Raw genomic sequence first — 7508 nt, 5'->3', positions numbered from 1 at the left:
TTGGGAATAGATTGGCTTGTTAAGCATAGGGCTACTCTGGATTGTGCTGGTAAGCGAATAATGTTAAAGACCATAAAGGATGAGGAGGTTTTGGTGATAGGCGAGCGTAGGGATTATCTGTCTAATGTGGTGTCGGTATTTAGAGCCGAGAAGTGGATTCGAAAGGGATGTGAGGCTTATTTGGCATTTGTAAGCCAATCGAAAACTGAGGATCTGACAGTGGATAAAGTTATAACCGTCAAGGATTTTCAAGATGTTTTTCCAAAGGAGCTTTCGGGTTTACCCCCGAATCGAGAGGTTGAGTTTGGAATCGACTTGTTGCCTGGAATGGCACCAGTGTCCAATGCACCTTATAGGATGGCACCGAAGGAGTTGGTGGAGCTGAAAGCCCAAATTCAAGAGTTATTGGATAGAGGCTTCATTAGACCAAGTGTGTCTCCGTGGGGAGCACCAATGTTGTTCGTAAAGAAGAAAGATGGGTCAATGCGGATGTGCATCGATTATCGGCAATTGAACAAACTGAAGATTAAAAACAAGTACCCACTGCCAAGAAACTATGATTTATTCGACCAACTTAGAGGAGCTTCAGTATTTTCCAAGATTGACCTTCGATCTGGGTATCATCAGTTGAGGGTTAAGGAGGTAGATATTCACAAGACGGCATTCAGAACTCGGTATGGTCACTATGAGTTCTTGGTTATGCCATTTGGGTTCACGAATGCACATGCGGCATTTATGGATCTGATGAATTGAGTGTTCCAGCCATACTTGGATCGATTCGTGGTCGTCTTTATCGATGATATTCTGGTTTATTCTAAAACTGAGGAGAAGCATGATGAGCATCTTCGTATTGTGCTGCAAGTGCTGAGGGAGAAGGAGCTTTATGCGAAATTCAATAAGTGTGAGTTCTGGTTGAGAGAGGTAACTTTCTTGGGGTATGTTGTCTCTGCTGAAGGGATCAAGGTGGACCCTCGAAAGATTGAAGCGATTCTGGAATGGAAGCCACCGAGGTCAGTGTCGAAAATTCAAAGTTTTCTGGGTTTAGCTGGGTACTATAGAAAGTTTGTGGAAGGATTTTCTGTGATGGCAGCGCCCTGGACAAAGCTTATAAGGAAGGGAGTACCGTTTGTTTGGACTGAGAAACAATAGGAATCTTTTGAGAAGCTGAAGAAAGTTTTAACTGAGCCACCTGTACTGATTTAGCCGGAGTCTAGAAATGATTTTACTGTATGCAGTGATGCATCACATGTAGGGTTGGGCTATGTGCTAATGCAAGAGGGTAAAGTGGTTGCTTATGCATCACGACAGCTTAAACCACATGAAGTTAACTATCCTACTCATGATCTAGGGTTGGCAGCAGTAATCTTTGCACTTAAAATTTGGAGACATTACCTGTACGGAGAAAGGTGTATTATATACACAGATCATAAGAGTCTTAAGAACTTGTTGACTCAGAAGGAGATGAACCTTAGGCAGCGGAGATGGATAGAGTTGCTTAAGGATTATGACTGCGCGATTGAGTATCACCCAGGCAAAGCTAATGTGGTGGTTGATGCCCTCAATCGTAGAACTGTAACTGATCTGAGAGCCATGTTTGCTCGTTTGAGTCTGTATGACGACGGTAGTCTGTTAGCAGAACTGCAAGTTAGGCCGACATGGGTGGATGAGATTAAAGAAAAATAGTCGAGGGATGAGTCCCTGGTTTTTCACTTTCGGCAGGTTAAGTATGGGGATACTTCTGAGTTCGGACTGAACAGTGAGGGATTTCTGTGTTACCGAGGTAGAGTTTGTATTTCGAAGGACTCTGACTTGAGGCAAGCAATTCTGAAAGAAGCTCATGAAGGTCTGTGTGCTATGCATCCTGGAGGAAGTAAAATGTATCGCGACTTAAAGGAGTTGTATTGGTGGCCTGGATTGAAGCGAGAGGTAACGGAAGTTGTGGGAAAATGTCTGACTTGTCAGCAAGTGAAAGTGAACATCAATTACCTTCGGACTTTTGCCAAAGTGAAAGTACCACTTTGGAAGTGGGAGAGGGTAACCATGGATTTTGTGAGTGGGTTACCCTTGATACCGTCCAAGAAGGACTCAATTTGGGTAATTGTGGATAGGTTGACCAAATTTGCTCATTTCATACATGTCCGCACTGATTATTCACTTTGGTTAGCCAAATTGTATGTGGCGTAAATAGTGCGACTTCACGTGGTGCCGTTGTCGATTATTTCGATCGAGATCCTAGATTCACATCTCGTTTTGGCAAAAGTTGCGTGAGGCATTGGGTGCAGCGGTTGAACTTTAGTACGACTTTTCATCCTCGCATCGATGGTCGATCGGAAAGGGTTATTCAGATTCTGGAAGACATGTTGAGGGGATGCGTTATCGACTTTCGAGGCAGTTGGGAGGATTACTTACCATCGGCAAATTTTGCATACAACAACAATTATCAGGCAAGTATTTGAATGGCTCCTTATGAGGCACTATATGGGCGAAGATGTCGTACACCAAGTTGTTGGACCGAGTTGGGCGAACGACAGGTTCTTGGGCCTGAGTTGGTGGCAGGTACTGAAGGTCAAGTTGATTAGATACCGATTGAAGGAAGCATCTGATAGATAGAAGTCATATGTAGATTCGAAGCGCAAGGAAATTGAGTACTCTGTGGGTGATATGGTCTTCTTGAAGGTTTCGCCTTGGAAGAAAATATTAAGGTTTGAGAGGAAAGGCAAGTTAAGTTCGCGGTTCATTGGGCCTTATCGGATTCTTAAGCGAATGGGTCCAGTGGCTTATCAGTTGGAGCTTCCTCCAGAGTTGAATAGGATTCATGATGTCTTTCACGTCTCCATGTTAAGGCGGTATCATTCTGACCCTACTCATGTTGTGTCGGTTGTAGAGATCGAGGGCCAAACAGACTTCACTTTTGAGGTAGAGCCTATGCAGATTTTGGATTGAGATGTTAAGATTTTGAGGAGGAAATCAGTTTCGCTAGTAAAGGTGCTGTGGCATAATCATGGCATAGAGGAAGCTACTTGGGAGCCAGAAGTGCCGATGCGTCAACAATATCCTCATCTGTTTGATTCAGGTAAAATTTCGAGGACGAAATTTTTTTAAGGAGGGTAAAGTTGTAACGCCCTAATTTTCGGGTTTTCTGTGTTTCTGTGATTTTTAAACTTTTTTGTGTGTTCTGGTTGGTTAAAATATATATTTTAGTAGGTTAGTGAGCCTTTGGAAGGCCCAAACTTAAGTTAAATCCGTAGTAGTCTTCGGAATTTTAATTGTATGAACAGTTGATACAATTGGTGTTTGGGCTTTTTAGAGTAAAGGGGTAAAAGATGACACAAAAAGGAGTGTGGTGTAGTGGCAAGGTGGTGCCACTTAGAGGACAAGGAAGTGATTCCATAGAGGAAGCAAGAGGTCTAAGGTTCAAGTCTTGGCTTTTACAATATATTTTGGTTTCTCTTTTTAATATATCTGGAAGCAAGTAGGTGTGCTTTAAAGTTTAATGTGTTGGATTTATGACACAAATGAGTTAATGGCCTAGTGGTGGTGGCGTCAGTTGGCATGTGAGAGGACTTTGGTTCGAATCCCTTGGCACGGAAAGGTTGATTATTTTGCTATGTTGGGACGGCAAGAGTTGGTGTTGGTTTTAAACTTTAGTGATGGAGGGATCCCATATTGGGAAGCTAACATAAGAGTAGATGGAGAGCTGGCTTTCAATAGAGCAAACCATGAGGAGAGTAGGCATACCCTTCTTGGCTGATCACTTTCGCTTTGTGACGTGCTCGTTTGGGTTGGGCATCAGCTAAGAGTGTTTGGAGCGCGGATTAACTGTAGTCTCCTAACAGGTGTGTATTTCTCATTACTCTAGCAGTAGGATGGCTATTTCGGGCCGCGATGGGCTGAAATGGGCCATGTGGTCCCAATGGGTCTGTAGGCCCAAGTGGATAAGTTGTAGAATTACTAAAATACCTCTGTAGGGTAGGACTACCGATTTACCCCTGGAGGGTAAAATGACTATTTTGCCCCTCGTGCGTAAATGACTAACTTGTGGGATGATTGGGTTAGTTGACGTGGATTTATATTAGTTATCGTTAATTCGTAAGTCTAATGTGTTAGTGATCGATTGTAGGATTATCGTGTGGGAGCTATCGTCATCAATCGTCATCAACCAGGTGTGTAAACGACACCCTCCCTTAGACTGAATCGGTAAAAGTCGAAATACCGAAACGTTGGTATTTTGTGAACTCGCGAGCATGCGAGCGCTCATGAGACAGTTGTTAATGAATATGGTGCATTTGGTTGATTAGAGTGCAGAGTGTGCATTTATGTGCACAACGGTATTTTTGGGTTTAATGGGCCGAAATCGGGCCAATGGGCCAATGGCCCACTTTGGTAAAAAGACGAGGTAAGTACTTCTGATTACTTGGTAAACGTTAGAATGAGCATGAAACCTTAGCAATAGGTGATAATTACTGAAATACCCCTATGCATGCAAAATTACGATTTTACCCCTAGGGTTATTTTTTTCTAAAAACCATGATGTTCTGTTTCTGTATACGTATGTCATGACATATTATTTCTGTTGCATGGGACATGGGTTTATATTGATGGAGGAAGCATTCTGGCAGCCTCATTGCAATCTAGTGGCCTCACCACATATATCTATTCTGGTGACTTCGTCACAATATCTGGCAGCCTCGTTGCAATTTGGTGGCTTCGCCACATATATATATATCTGTTCTGGTGGCCTAGCCACAATATCTATATCTGGTGACTTCGTCACAATATCTGGCAGCCTTGCTGCAATTTCTGTGGTGTGTAGCAGTTGGGTAGGTCGAGTAGTCTCCTCACATGGTGTATGGCTAGTACGGGGGTGTTATGGATGGCTCTAGGTTGGGATTTCTGCATTCATGATATATTTGTTCTGTATCTGCCATGGGCCTATAGGTTTCTTTTTGATTTCTGTACTGGGCCAAGGCCCAGATAAGTCTGACTCTGAGGTTTGATCTGTTTTGGGCTATGGTTGGGTTGTGTTACACACTGAGTTTACCGAACTCACCCTTTATTTTCATCTTTGCAGGAATCCCCAACCATAGTGGGCTTAGAGCTGTGAGGGATTCGGAGTGGCCACATCATCTGCAAAGTTGGTTTTCCTAAGCTAGTTTATTTTTATTATTTTTATATTTTGATTTAATTTTGGGTTTTAAGTTGTAATAAGGCCGCTATTTAAATTTCTTTTTTCCGCTATGGTTTTATTTTCTGATTATATTTACACTATGATTTAAATCTGCTAGTGTTAGGTCATGCTGGTTTTCAAAATTAATGAATATTTTCAAGACTCAGCAAACACAACAAATGGATAGCCTAAAGATTGATAAATCGACTTTTCATTCAACCACTTTTTTTACAAAGACCACCCCAATCACTTAAACCAGCGAATGCATACTAAGTCGTAAGTCCATGTAACACGTCAGATCTGGCCATAACGTCTGGGCCGGGTTTGGGGTGTTACAACTCTAACCCTGTCTCACCAAAATTTAAATATCTCATAAAATACAACTCCTTTATTTACTCTGTTTATTTCATATGAAAATAGACTCAATAAGGTTTAATTATATATCTAATTCACTATTTAAATACATTTCTACTATTTTTAGTAATTTTTCAAATTCACGTCATTACTATTGTCCGATACTGTTTTAAAGCTAATTTCACATTTTTCATGATTTCCATGGAATAACTAGCATTTAGGCATAATAACACCAAACATGTCCTTGATTAGCTATTCCAATAGCTAATCATTATCAAGCATTTACATACCATTCATTAGCCATATCATAAGATCATACACATAAAATGGCTACGATGCTATACATGCCAGACTCAAAATGAAACGTCTAGCTATACCAAAATAATCATTGTGATAGTGTGCCCGAACCTCCGACGTACTTTACGATCCCCGAGTTAGTTTGACAAAACTATAAAAAGAAGGAAAATAAAGGTGGTAAGCATTAAGCTTAGTAAGTTTGCATACAAATAAAAAACAACATTCATAAGAATTATCTTACTACTTGGCATGATACTACTTAATGCAACTTCATTAATTGTCGTAGACATATTTTAAACTTCTTCACTTACTCACTTACTTAAATACTTGATAAACCGTAATTTATATATATTTTTACGCAATGTTTAACGCATTTTATGGATGATTTTCCATTAGAATTGGTGAATTCAATACTCCTAATGCTTTAATTTCATGTTTTATACTTAGGAGAGCATAAGAGAGCGAAAGGAACGAGAAACAAGCCAAAAATGGAGAAAATGGGCCAAAGTACAAAATCAACATGGCCTGGACCTCCTCAGACGGGCAGACCACACGGCCGTGTCAATTTGGCAGGCTCGAGCACGACTTGAAGTAATCGCACACGGGTGTGTCACACGGGTGTGTCCCTGCCGAGCCCAGGTTGAGTCCAATTTGAAAAAGGCTAATTTTGAGGGCTCTTTCCAATTCGAAAAAGGCTAATTTTGAGGGCTCTTAGGAATTCCAAAGCCTATAAATACACCCTAGATGGAGAAGAAAAGAGACACAAAATAGGGAGTAAGGAATTACTCCAAGGAAGCCGATTGATCCATCTCAAAAGCCGAATTCACCATCATGACTGAAGATCTCTCCTTAATTTCCCCTTCAGGAGTTTTGGATTTTCTTTATGTTTTGTATTCTTTATTATTCTGAGATGTTTTCTTATTTAATTATGAAATAGAACCCCTAAATACCTAAGGGGAATGAAACCTAAGATGAATCTTGTTATTATTTTCTGAATTGTATGATAAATATTTAACTTGTTCTTAATTATGTGTTCTTAATTCTTGTTTTGATATCCCAGGACACTGATTCAAGATAAGGTCTTAGTCAGAGGAGGAATAAACCTTGTCTAAGAGTACGTTTGTCATAATTAAGTGGAGTTGTTTGCGTGCCTAGACATAGGGTGACAAGATTTTTCCGAATTAGGGTGAAACCTAATAAGGGGATCCATAGATTGAGTTAATGCAACCCTAGGGTGTTAATTAGAGAAAGGTCTCAATTGTTCAATCTAGGGATTAGACGTTATTAGTCTTGAATAGGGATAATAACATAACTTAGGAATCTCTACGGAACAAGTTAAATGAATAAATCGTCCGATTTGGAGCCAGAATAACAAGTACAGTCTAGGTGGATTTTTCCTTAGGTATTGTCTTAATTCATTCAATTTTCCCAAAAGCAATTCCCCAATTCTATTCTCTATGAATTCTTAGTTTAGATAATTAGTTAGTTAAAACAAAACCTCTTTATTCTTAGGCTAGATAATAAAAAGACAGTCATTACTAGTACTTTTAGTTCCTTTGGGTTTGACAACCTGGTCTTGCTAAAACTATACTACTGTTCGATAGGTACAATTGCTTACATCGCAATAATATTTAGTTTCAGGAACGATTAATTATAAATATTTAAAACCTATCACGAAATCATGTGATCA

This window comes from Gossypium arboreum, chromosome 6 (assembly GCF_025698485.1).
Source record: "Gossypium arboreum isolate Shixiya-1 chromosome 6, ASM2569848v2, whole genome shotgun sequence".
In the NCBI taxonomy this organism is placed as follows: Eukaryota; Viridiplantae; Streptophyta; class Magnoliopsida; order Malvales; family Malvaceae; genus Gossypium; species Gossypium arboreum.
This window is presented reverse-complemented; position numbering follows the sequence as displayed.